Source organism: Aquarana catesbeiana, linkage group LG09 (assembly GCF_042186555.1).
Source record: "Aquarana catesbeiana isolate 2022-GZ linkage group LG09, ASM4218655v1, whole genome shotgun sequence".
NCBI classification, from domain to species: domain Eukaryota; kingdom Metazoa; phylum Chordata; class Amphibia; order Anura; family Ranidae; genus Aquarana; species Aquarana catesbeiana.
Window position 1 is genome coordinate 120797859 of NC_133332.1, and position 13849 is coordinate 120811707.

Here is a 13849-nt window from a genome sequence, read left to right on the forward strand (position 1 = left end):
AGAGCGGCTGTGAATGGTGTCACAGGGTGCAGGGAGATGGGCAGCACAGGATGGGACAGCCAGACGCCATGCAATGGTTTAAATGATCTTGGAGGTCTGCAGTTGGGAGGGCTTCTCTCTCTCTCTCTCTGCAGTCCTGCCAAGTAAAGGACTTACCTCAGATTCTGACTGAGTCTCCTGTCTGTCTCTGGATGTGCTGTCTTGGCTCCCTTGCTATGCTGTGTGCTTCTGTGGGTTTGACAGTCTGACTGTTTTTTGTCTCAGACTCTGACTGTGTCTGCTGTCTGCCTTTGGAAGTGCTGTCTGGGCTCACCTGCTGATGCTTCTAAAGTGAGTGGATGAAGGCAGATGGCTCTTAAAGAGACAGTGTACCTGTTTTTTGGTGAGAGGTAATATGCTTTTCTCCTTATATTTTGCAAAAATATGAGCTTGCCACACCTGTTAGTGGCACAGAAGATTAGCAAAGGTAAGAGGAGGCGACGTGGGACATGGTTCTTAAAAGAGTGCCCAAGGAAATTTTGCAAATGAAGGTGTTTGCATTATTTTAGGATCAGAAACCCCGAACGCAAACGCTCCAAAAAACATAAGACCCACCAATGATCACAGGATGACGACACCTGTGATCACAGGTTGTTACATTCATTAAGCATGTGGCCAATACACTCTAAAGGAGTTGTTTCCACGTATCCTGTGAAGGGATAGGATCCAGCAAATTGGCACATGCGTTTATGCCAGCATGATAGAAAATTCCTTCGCCAAGCTCAGCATGCATTTTGGGCCTGCATGCAGTCTGCAGTGGCAGAGCAATGAAATTGCACAGGTTGCCGCACAAGCACGTGGTTGTGCGAATGCTAAGCCCTATTAAGGCGGCTATTGCAGAAAGTATGCTGTAAATATCCACGCCACAAGCAACACCCATAATGATAGAGTGTAAAGCGCTCATTGATGAAGGATGGTCTTTTTCCACAATGATAGAGCGTAAAGTGCTCGTTGATGAAGGATGGCAGAGACCTCATCAGAAGACCAATTTACAGTAACAGGTTCTCTAAGCTTTATCCAAATAGGATGGCTGATGTATGTTTATGCACTGCACTTTCAGGGGTGGATGCTGCCCTCTAGTGTCTGGGGCAGCAAGTGTCTTTGCCTTTTTATAACTCGGTTACCTTACAGATCATATGGATGAGAAAATGGACTTGTTCACACCAGAGGCAGTCCAGTGCATTTTTATTCTGCATCAAGAACGCATAGACAGTGTCTAACTTTGATTCCAAATACCTAGTTCACACCAGTACAGCGCATTCTAGTGCAGTCAACAAAAGTAGAATGTTGCATTGTTTCTGTATGAAACACATCTGGAAAGTGGAAAAACAAATTGAGAATGCATCAAAAACACTCATGCAGAAACACATCTGGAACACAGAAATTGTGTTGATCTGGCCATCAGGCTTACATGGAATCTATTCAGTGACAGATTTTGCCTGCCAATCAGCAATAGAGTTAACTTCGATATATAAACCTCAGAAATGGCATTACATTCAACACTGGAAACCACAAGATTTTGCAGTTTCTGGAAAGAGTGGAACCTAGCAACTGACTGACTGTTGGTTGATGTTTTGGATAGACCTAGTACAAGCGCTGGCGCACTCAGTCACTGCTATGAGAGCATTGTGGTAACAGCCACTGGAGGGCAGGAGGAACTTTAGCCTCCCTTCCCTCCCCACCCCCCTCTACACCCCCATTTTTTCATATAAACATTCTTACTAGTGGTGGTTTTTATTAGTATTCATATGCACCTATTACACATGCATGTGCCACACATGCACATGCGTGCGTACATGACCATATCTACTTGTGCATCAGCTCGTATTTATATTATTGTGCGTATATGTATTTATTTCCCCCCCCCACTCCCTCCTCAGTCTGTACATACTACAATTTACTTTATTTCATTTCATTAATTTCATCCCATTCTTTTATTTTTATTTTTACTTTTATTATCATTCTCCTTACCCTTTTCCTGTTTTTCCGGTATTTTTTATATATATATATAATTTACTCAATTTTACATACATTTTTAGTATATTCTCTACTGATTTCTTATACACATAAATATTCCTTCATATAGTCTCCATACCTTCACTCAACCCACATAAGATCTATATACAATTATCCTTCCCATCCTTTCTTCAGCTGCTAAATCCACTTGCTCCTCAACATCCTCATATACCTATTTTTACATGTACACCCAATCAGCACATCCCTGTCACTGCCCTCCGTCCCGCCATGACCCCCCCCGCCTCTCTGCTACACAGAAACTGTTCCCGCACTTTGTTTACTCTTTCTCCATGGTTACCATCGCGCCGCACTACCACACTCAGTCCTGCCCATCTCCCAATCACGTTCCTACCCCCCCTTATTCATGGTTTAAGTTCCCATTACTAAGATGGCCGCCAGCATAGCCTGATGAAGGAGCACGCATGCTCCGAATGCGAAGCACCGCCTGCCTGACCCCGTTCCCGGAAGTGAGGACATCAACACAGCGAGGAGCATCACGGAGCGTCCCCCACCTGCGTCTCAGCCACCTGGAAGCGCCGAGTACCCACAGCACCTCCGGAGAGCCTTAGAACACAGGACCCACGATAGATAACACCATCCATCGGCCCGTGACATCTCTACCCGGGAACATGCGGATGAATGAACACTACTATTGCAATGCTGGATTTTATCTGCTCAAATGTGAGTGCTTTAATCCCTCATAATAAATCGTTGTATAACACATGCTGCACTTAGAGGGCACCGTCCTTTCTCCCTTTTTAACTTCTACACAAGCTTTTGACATTTCCTATAATGGGAGGTTACTGTTTGGCCAAACGCTGAACAACACAATTAAGTGAATGACAGGAGGAAAAGTCTGGACGGTGGCAACAGACTAGTAAGAGGAAGCCGTTATCCTTCACTCAAATCTATTAAACTTCAGAAGGTGCAGGAGCCCCAATCTTATAGGACAGGCTGCAGATTTAACAGATCACAGTGGAGGTGTCTCAAAGTTACTTTTGACATGAAATCAAGCCCAGAGAAAACTGCTAAGATGGCTGGAAAGACTTTTTGAAGGTGCATCCAACCAGTCTCTTCCAGTTGGGGCCAGGGGGCCTGAGTGAAGTTGATGATTGTAGCCTCCTTCTGGAGGGTTTGGATGACAATCATCAAAGACCAGTGGGTCCAGAAGACAGGTGGGAGTACAAGGGAGATTTCCAAAGTTGACCACTGAATTCATTTAATTTATGTTCAATAGATCTCAGAAGAGAAAACGTTTACAAGATTTTTATACTGCTACAAGGTCATCATGCCAGTGATGCTGGAAGCATAGAATCATCTGGGGGCCTTTCTCCCCAGTTTTTTTTAGTACTTAAGGCAGAAGCCTTTTGGCCTGTTTCAGTTTGAAGGAATCAAATGTGTTCATACACACCATGAGGTTCAAGATGGAGTCCATGCGGATAGTCACAGGGACAGTTCAGCAGGAGGACCAGTTTATATCAATCGACCGGCTAACTCATACTTCCATCCACCGATCAATGCCGAGCACCAGAGGCGTGTGAGATTTGCGGTGTCCGGATGTCACTTCCAGTTCAGGTGTATGCCTTTTACAGAATTGGCACAGCCCCAGGAATCTTTTGAAAATCTTGTTGGCAGTGGTGGCACTTTGGGCCAGGTGGCACACGAGGACGTTTCAATTTGCCTTCTTTAACCTATGAGCTGGGCTGTCTATGGATCAGAAAATCTTTGTGCCTGAGGACACACGAAGGATCGGAAGGCCCGGAGATACCAGAGGAGGAGAAGGTGTGAGCGGGAGGAAATGGAAGCAGGAGCCGCCCCGGAGGAGGAGGGCGAGACGCAGAGGAAGAAGCAGAATAGAGCTCGTCCCAGCTCTTCCCTCCTCTCTGACAGCCCGCCTGCCTGATGTGACATTGTCTCCTCCAATACAACACCATGGCCACCACCGTGACCTGCACCCGCTTCACCGACGAGTACCAGCTCTACGAGGAGCTCGGCAAGGGTGCCTTTTTCTTTTTTCAATACTAAGAAGCTGTCTGCTAGAGACCACCAGAAGCTTGAATGCGAGGCTCGGATTTGCCGCCTTCTGAAGCATCCTAATATTGTGCGCCTCCATGAAAGTATTTCAGAAGAAGGTTTTCATTATCTTGTTTTTGACCTGGTCACAGGTGGAGAGCTGTTTGAAGACATTGTAGCGAGAGAATACTACAGTGAGGCAGATGCCAGCCACTGTATTCACCAGATTCTGGAGAGTGTTAACCACATCCATCAACATGACATTGTCCATAGGGATCTTAAGCCTGAGAACCTGTTATTGGCTAGCAAATGCAAGGGGGCTGCTGTGAAACTGGCTGATTTTGGTCTTGTCATTGAAGTCCAGGGAGACCAGTAAGCATGGTTTTGTTTTGCTGGCACACCAGGATACCTCTCGCCAGAGGTATTAAGGAAAGACCCTTATGGAAAGCCAGTTGACATATGGGCCTGTGGGGTCATTTTGTACATATTATTAGTGGGTTATCCTCCTTTCTGGGATGAAGATCAGCATAAGCTCTACCAGCAAATCAAAGATGGAGCATATGACTTCCCTTCACCTGAGTGGAATACAGTGACAACGGAAGAAAAGATTTAACCAATCAGATGCTGACAATAAACCCAGCAAAACGCATCACAGCAGATCAGGCTCTGAAGCACCCATGGGTCTGTCAACAATCAACAGTTGCCTCAATGATGCACAGACAAGAGACTGTAGAATGCTTGAGGAAGTTCAATGCACGGAGAAAGCTTAAAGGTGCAATTCTCACTACAATGCTGATATCTCAAAATTTTTCAGCTGCCAAAAGTCTATTAAACAAGAAGACAGATGGAGTCAAGGAACCTCAGACAACTGTTGTCCATAATGCCACAGATGGAATAAAAGGATCAACTGAGAGCTGTAATACCACAACTGAAGATGAAGACTTGAAAGCTACCCAGTCTTACGAGGAGAAAGTTCTAGCCTGGGAAAACCCAGGTCAGACTTTGGAGATAGAGCATGCCCAGCCGGAGCCTATGCTCACTCCAGTTGTACCATTTTCACTTAGCAATTCACTGTTGCGAAAACAGGAGATTATAAAGATCACAGAGCAGTTGATTGAAGCTATTAACAAGGGAGACTTTGATGCTTACACAAAGATCTGTGACCCTGGCTTGACTTCATTTGAACCTGAAGCTCTTGGTAACCTTGTTGAAGGAATGGACTTCCATAAATTTTATTTTGACAATTTGTTGTCCAAGAATACTAAGCCTATCCATACTACCATCCTAAATCCCCACGTGCATGTAATTGGGGAAGATGCTGCCTATATTGCTTATAGCCGACCTGCACAATACATTGATGCCCAGGGACGACCTCGTACTACACAATCAGAAGAGACAAGGGTCTGGTACCGTAGAGATGGCAAGTGGTTGAATGTCCACTATCACTGCTCTGGGGCCCCAGCTGCCCCCTTCAGTGAGGAACCAATTCAGCCTCTCCCTTGGAAGAACCTCTTTCTATTGAGCGAGTGTGGATCGCCCAAACGACGGCAACTGTCCCATTCGTTCGGAAGTTTTAAAAAACATAAAGTACATAAAATAAAAAAAAAATAAAAATATTGATGCCGGCAGTAGCCAAAAATGCACAAAACCCTGCATGCATTCTGAGGCTGAAGCAGTTGCTGGCTAATTTGTTGTATTTCGTGGATCCATCGTGTCTGTTCCTGCTGTACGGAGGTGTTTTTAAAGTTTCAAAATGAACAAAAACTAATATAAAATAGTATATATATATATATATATATATATATATATATATATTGTTAGATAAAAATCAGGCTGAGGATTATGCAACTTCTTTTAGAATGAGGAAGGTTGAGACTGCCACCTGAAGCATCATTTGGGGAAAATTACAAAACTAGTAAGAAATGTATAGACCAGTTCTTTTCATTGAACAAGCTGCTGGTTCATGTAATGCTGTTGTAGAGAAAGGAAGGGGTGTAGTTTGAGGACTGGCGTCTTCATCTGTTATGTGTTGACTTTCAAAAGTGATAAGATAGAGCCACAAAAGGAGGTGCTGATTTTGTTGCATCCTCTCTTTATTTTATTTTTAATGACTATTAAAACCTTCTAGGTATTGTCAGCTGAGCTGTTGATTAACCTCCAATGTAGCACTGAGCTGGAGATATTGTTATCCATCCAATTGGCTCCCAAGAGCAGAACTTGATCTAGGTTAAGAAGGGAATGGGCAGAGGAGAATTATTACAGAGCTATATAGAAATGAATATTGAATGTACATCCTGCAGAAGGAACCATTCATTAGTGGCAATGTTAATATAATTAATTTTTGGTATGAACTCTTCAGAGAAAATAGACAAATAAAAACTGCCATGTTATTGGAAGTGTTGATGCAAAGACACTTTCCCTTGTGGTATATATGTAAAGGGGGCTCATATATTTTCACAGCGATAAAGCTTTGTGTACTATTAAGGAGATTTGGAGACAGTCTGCTTGTAAGTCATGTGTGGTCTGTCATGAGTGGAACAATACACTGAACTCAAATGTGTAGAGATGTATGCATGTCTTTCTATACTTGCCTGCACCTTCTAAACTGTGTGCTCTGATGACCCCTCATTTTTTTTTTTCTTTTTTGTGCAAGAGGGTGAATAGTGTCTGACAACTTCATTTTATTTTTTTTTAAAACTAAGTCTTTAAGATGTCGGGTTTTTTTTGTAAAACCCTCCACTTTCCCTCTTAAACGGTATCTAAAATGACATTCACCTCATTTGCAAAATGCCATTTAGATTCAAAAGAACTCTTGATGTTCTTGTTTGTGGGTTGTCCTTTATAGAGAGCTAGGCTTTCATTGTATCCTATCTGAATAAGCAGATGTGTAATCTAGAGTTTGCATATCAAGCGTTGAAGCATTGTTAAGCATACAAATGCACAAACTGTAATTTGCCTTTTTTGTCACAAGTCCAATAAACAGCAATCCACTTTGAGCATTTATACACGCTGATGTAGAACTGCAACAGAAAGTCTGTTTTTATGAGTTTTGAATTTCTTTGGTCGCCTTAATTACACGCACAAAATATAAAACAAAAAAAATTACAATACGATTGAAATTTGTGTTTTCCTTTCTGATAAGTTTTCAAGTGAAATCTATGGAAGTGCATCAAAACCCTCATCGATGCGTGTTGACACGCATAGTCTTGTATTTCCAAAATGCATTTCAATGCACTTTCTATTGAATGTCAATGTGTGTGTCACAACACACATTGTTGTGCATTATGATGCATCAACATGCATCTTGAAGCATAAATTTTTATGTGTTTATATTGATTGCCATGGAAAATGCATAAAAAAATAAAACGCAAAGATGGGAGTTCAGCTAATATGAATAAGAAGGCTCTTTGAAGGTTTGCTGTTGGAAATTGTTAAATTGCCATTGTTGCACAATTTGGACTTAAAAAAAATGTTTTGATAGGTGCATGTCATGGTATGTCAACCCCACTTGTGATAAAATTAATAGTATGTTGGGCTTACAGAAGACATTTGTATTTGTGAAAATTTGCACATGGCCTAAGCATGTTCTCCTGAATTTCTGAGATGAATAGTGCAAGATGTAATGGAAAGAAATTATTAGATGGCTAAGTATTAAATCAGATATTGACGTAAACGAGAATGGGGTTAATACAAATCAGTTTGGAATGCTTGTGTGAAATTTATAAGAGCAAACGGGGTTCATGGTTTTCAGGGAGAATTTTTTTTTTTTTTTAGTTTTTATTTTAAATCACTAAATCTTAACAAGCTGGGAAGAAAAACTCTTGGCTTTTTAAGTTAAAAGGGGAAATCAAACAAAAAATATATGCAGTTAAGAAAAGTTATGCATGTCTTCTTTAGGTCTGCTCCGTCACTGTCTGTTTACTTGATTAAAATATGAGAATTGCTCTGTAATTTAGTGCATCTTTCTAAGAACAATAAAAAAACTTTATATTTTTCTGTTGTTTTCTTTTCTTTTGCACTGTCTTTGGGGATTTTTTTTCTTTTTTTTCTTTTTTCTTTTTTTTCTTTTTAAGTTAAGTTTAAAAAAAAACTTAGCTTGGTATGGTCATTATCTGACAAACCACTTCTAGCATTGTTACTTGTTATCTTATGGGGCTAATGTAAGCATATCTATAATATATGTTATAAATATCACGTTTTCAACAGGATTTGGAAAGGCATTTGATGCAGAATCTTTGCATGATAATAGAAAATAAAACAATTACCCTATGTTTGTTCTGAATGTTGGTAGATCTTCTTAGCTTTGTTATATTGAAACCTTGGAAGAAGGTATTTAATAAAATAACAATTAAACCATGAAAAAAAAAAAAAAATCTTTGTTCCTATAAAAATTCAACAAGAACTGGAATTTTGGACATCGACACTGTGCTTCTTTCGGAGGCATGCCTCTCAGCCCAGGAGATAGGATGATTCTGATGCCAGTCTCTGGGGTTGGGGAGTCCATGATCTGAAGAAACAATTGCAAGGCCATTTGAGCGCTGTGAAGTGCAGACTCCCCAAATATCTTGAATGGAAGGAAGCCTTTTCTAGCATTGCAAGCCTTTCAGGTTCTTCAAGGGGGCTGAGTAAGATTGACAACAAGACAGTAGTAGCCTACATTGCCTGACAAGGGGACACGAAGTCTTTTCCTGTTACATCTTGCAAAGAAACTTTTTGTGGGACAGAGAACCACTTAGTCAGTTGAGGTTGGTCTTCTTGCCAGGGAAGCAAAATCAAATTATTGGTTAGGTTAGGCAGAATATTTATTAAACAAGTGCCTCATACCAATTTTTGCCCTATGGGGCGTTCCAGCAGTAGTTCTCAGGGAGACTTCATTGAACATGCAGCTTCTGATATTTGCAACAGGATACCAATGTAAAGACTCCGTCATACAATACGATAGGTTCACAGTGCCATAGATTTTTCTGATTGATCTTTGTGTCTGGTCAAATGAAATCTTTTATGGCAAGGTCAGTAACAGCACCCCAATCTAATGAGACTACTTTTTAATAGCCTGGCTATGGAATAGGCTACACTAGAGGTGCAAGCATTCTCATCTGAGGTTGTTCACACCTTGGTGACCCAAAGATCATCCGAGAACGCTGCATATTAGAGGATATGAAAGAAGGTTGTTTTGTTTGCTCAGCAAAACCTTTCGTCCTGTGTTCGCTGCTCTAGCCAATATCCTTGACCTTTCACAGTCAGTGCTAGAGGTTGGTCTGTCATACAACTCTATTTAAGGTACAGATCTCTGCTTTATCTTTTCACAGGCTGCAGATGGGTGCAAAAGCCAGTGACCAGATGCTTCTTCCAGATGACAATCTATATGACCTTGAGGGAAATCCTTGTTCCCTCTGTGGGACTTAGGCTTGGAATTGAGAGCACCCTTTGCTCCAATGGTTTCATTTCCATTGAAGTACCTCATGGTAAAACTAGTTCTCCTGACAGCAACTACTGTACTTCAGACAGAAAGATGTTGAAGATTGCAACACTTTCCTGCATGGGCCCTTTGGTGTCTTTTTTTTTTTTACCAGAGATAGGGATACCACGTCTATCTCCAAAGTTAAATTTTAAAGTGGTATCCAGTTTCCAGAAAAACTGGGAAGTAGTCCCTCTGAGTTTTTGCACGAGAGTGCACAGCGGGGAAACTTCAGTTTTCTTACACATGGTCGAATTACTAACAGTGTCTCTTTTCATTTGTTTTCTCCCACTCTATATTAGCTTTGGTATATCCCGTTGTGTGCTGATGTGAGGTGGGCCAGGAAAACAGAAAATTGTTATCAAATACTTACTGTAATTTTCCTTTCCTGGCCCATCCTCCCGTCAGCACAGGACTCCCTAGTAGGCTTTAGCAGGCCAAGTTATTGAGCATCTTAGGAGGAGGGGCTGTCTTTTATTCAGCTAGGTACAGGTGGTCATGTGGGGTTCCAGGGGGGTGTTAACCCGTTGTGTGCTGACGTGAGGATGGGCCAGGAAAGGAAAATTACAGTAAGTATTTGATAACAATTTTCCGTTTTCACATAAAGCCAGGCAGGTTTGGACAGCTTGCCTTATCCCCTTCAGCCCCAGAAGGTTTTACCCCCTTAATGACCAGAGCACTTTTTGTGATTCAGCACTGCGTCACTTTTACTAACAACTGCATGGTCGTGCAACATTGTACCCAAACAAATTTTTTTCCCACAAATAGAGCTTTCTTTTGGTGGTATTTGATCACCTCTGTGGTTTTTATTTTTTGCTCTATAAACAAAAAAAGAGCGAAATTTTTGCTATAGTAAATATCCCACATAAAACAAATTTCTTCATCAGTTTAGGCCAATATGTATTCTTCTACATATTTTTGGTAAAGAAAATCTAAATAAGCGTATATTTATTGGTTTGTTCAAAAATTATAGCGTCTACAAAATAGGGATTAGATTTATGGCATTATTATTATTATTTTTTTGGTAATGGCTGTGATCAGTGATTTTTATCAGGACTGCGACATTGCGTAGGACAGATCGGCCACTTTTGACACTTTTTTTGGGACCATTGACATTTATACAGCAATCAGAGCTAAAAATAGCCACTGATTACTATATAAATGTCACTGGCAGGGAAGGGGTTAACACTAGGGGGCAATCAAGGGGTTAACTGTGTTCTCTATGAGTGTTTCTAACTGTGGGGGTGGGGAGGTGGGCTTACTGGGACATGACAGAGATCACTGTTCCTGACCACTGGGAACAGTGGATCCCTGTCATGTCCCCTGTCATAACGAGGAAATACCTTGTTTACATAGGCATCTCCCCGTTCTGCCTGTGTACAAGGCAATAATCGCAGGCCGCTGGAGGACAGCAAGTCTTCCCGACACGCAGGCACACTCCCACAGCATACAGCCCGCCCACAACTGAGCCTGCGCGGCGGCCGGTCCTAAAGCGGTTAATAAATGAAACCATCAATTGCACTGCATTTTGTATTTACTTATTTATTTTGTATTTGTATTATGTGTAATAATAATAAATGAGTCATTTAAGTGTGACAAATATGCAAAAAAATAAGAAATAATAAGAAAGAGGGCAAATACTTTTTCACACAACTGTAAGTGCGAACATTATATAAATTAAACTTGCGAGCTGCCGTGGTGGTTTTTAGAAAATGGATAATGATGTGTTCCAAAGAAAAAATATATAAAAAAAATATAAAAGTTAACAATAAAACCACAAAATCAGCTGCTATACACCCAATATGGCTTTCATACCAGCCACCACATCTATAAAATATGCTCTACTGTGTACAGCACTAATATAAAATAAATGTGAAATACAAAAAGCACTTCTGTATGTAGCACCCTCTAGTGTGCTAGAAGTGGTATGGTTAGTTTTTTGAGTAGGTAAATTTCCAAGCTGGCAGCCAAGCCTGGGTATGTGTGTTTTGATCTGGGTTGGGACTAACTCAGGCAGAGCTGGGTGGTTCACAGGCAGCATCACCAAGACCTCCCACTTCTTTCCAGAATGTTCTGGTATCTTCTGGAAGGGAAGGAGGAGAGGAGAGGTGGAGCTGCCTGGGGTATTGTGGGGAGCCCTGACCAATTCCCAACTTGGATTGGCAGGGGCAGGCCTCCTTAAATACCCACGGTCAGCCCAGCTGGGGAGGAGTTGTTCGGGAGGAAACTGGAGATAGAGTGCTAGGCTGTAGTGGCCTTGGAGGGAGCTCCCCAGTCTGGGGGGGTGACCTTGGGTCTGGGCTCAGGTGCAGACGTGACTCTCTAAGAACATGTGGAGGTGTCCAGGACAGGAGGCATGGGAAGAGCAAGAGAGGACAGCAGGAGAGAGCATTGCCGGGCAAGTCTCCAGGGAGGAACAACAAGTCGCAGCCGGGAAGGCTGGTGAGTGACACACAGTCAGGAGAGGACTGGGGAGGAACGCCTGAGAGGACTGGGAGATTGCAGTCTGGGATGGGTGCAGAGCCAGTGGAGTGGACTGTGGTGACAAGGGCAGTGAAGAGAGGCAGTTGCAGCCAGGAGGGCTGGCAGGGCCTGAAGATGTGGTACTGGGCTCAGTAGCTTACATTTTTGCTACACCAAAGGGGCCTACAGTCCCTGCCTACAAAGGGCATTTGCTAAGGCCTGGCTGAACCAGTGTCAGGTCTAAATCTCAGTGCTAGCTGGTCCTGGAAGTCTGCAAGCAAGTGTTGTGCTGGAGCTGAAGTGTGGAGGTGTATATACCGGAGGTGTATATAGTTAGTCCCATATCTTTTTTGCCAATCAGTTGGTCTTCTCATGAATACCCCATCCTCACCCAAGTTAAATTTCCTCAATAAAAATACAAAGTCAAGGACTGGTTTTCTGCCTGAGAGTGAATGAGAACTGTGTGCCTGGTTGGGCAGAGTGACGGACGGACTGGAACACTCACCAGCCCTTACGAGGGTACCGCTACATGTATAATCTGTGTACTGTACTTCAAAGTTTCTCTTAATATCCTCTGTGCAGATTATTGCACCTCAATGTGCTTTTTACAACCACTCCAAATGTGACCTCCACCAGGTGTACTCTCACCTCAGAGATATGACCTCACGTGCTATGTTTGGCTAGATGGCACTTATGGTCCCTTTATCTGGACCTTAGTTTATCCTTGATAGTCCTCCACACTATGCTGCGCACCTCTTCCTTTTGCTCCACTGAGTTACATGCAATTAGAATGCTCGACATAGTGCTTATCTTTTTACAACTTTATTAATTTCCATAAAACCGCACCCACATTATTTAGGTGTACAATCGCACCAGATATATACAACTTGTATTAGTCTATCAAGTAGATGTGTGCAGTTTGTTTAGTTCCAAATTGAAATCCAGATGAACTTTCCATTTTCAGAAATTTGGATGTATCTGAATTTTTGCATTACATTAGTACCAAATTTAAACAAATCCGAAATAAGGAAAAAAAAATTTCGGATGAAATTCGAATTTAAATTGATTCAAATAGTTTTTGAATCAATTTTGAATAGCTTTCAAATTTGAAAAGTTTTTGATTTTTTTTTTTCCAATTTCCAAAGAGAATAACATAGAATAGTAAATAAAGGAATAATATAGAAAAAGTATAATAGAATAGAAAAGAATATAACAGAAAATAATAGAATGGAATAGACACAAAAAAAAAGAATAAAAAAAGAATAGAATAAAATAGAAAGAATATCACCATCTTCCGAAATTCGAATTTCGAATAGAATAAATTCAAATTTGAATAGAAAAGAACAGAATAGAAAATAAAATAGAATAGATAATAATAGAATAGAATAAACAAATAGAAAAAGAATAGAATTTAAAAAAAAGAATAGAAAGAATATAACCATTTCCCAAAATTAAAATAGAATCAATTCAAATTTGAATAGAATAGAAAATAGCTTAGCATAGGAAGAGGGTTTTATTCTTTCTATTCTATTATATGATATTGTTTTTAATCTTTCTATTCTGTTATTTTCTATTCTATTATCTATTCTTTTCTATTCTAATCAAATTCAAATTGATTCTATTTGAATTTTGGGAAATGGTTATATTATTTCTATTCTATTCTATTGTTCGTTGAATTCTATTCTTTTGTATTCTATTCTTTTATATTCGAATTTCAGAAGATGATTATATTCTTTCTATGTTATTCTATTCTGTTTCTATTCTATTCTGTTCTTTTATTTTCTATTTTGTTCTGTTTAACTCAATTATATTTTATGCTTTTATTTTCTGTTATATTCTTTTCTATTCTATTTTTTTCTA

At 40.8% G+C, this 13849-nt stretch overlaps 1 pseudogene; it reads left to right on the top strand.

Moving 5' to 3' along the window:
- Window positions 1-3987: 3987 nt before the first annotated feature.
- On the top strand, window positions 3988-5786 carry LOC141108033 (calcium/calmodulin-dependent protein kinase type II subunit gamma pseudogene; annotated as a pseudogene).
- Window positions 5787-13849: the final 8063 nt, after the last annotated feature.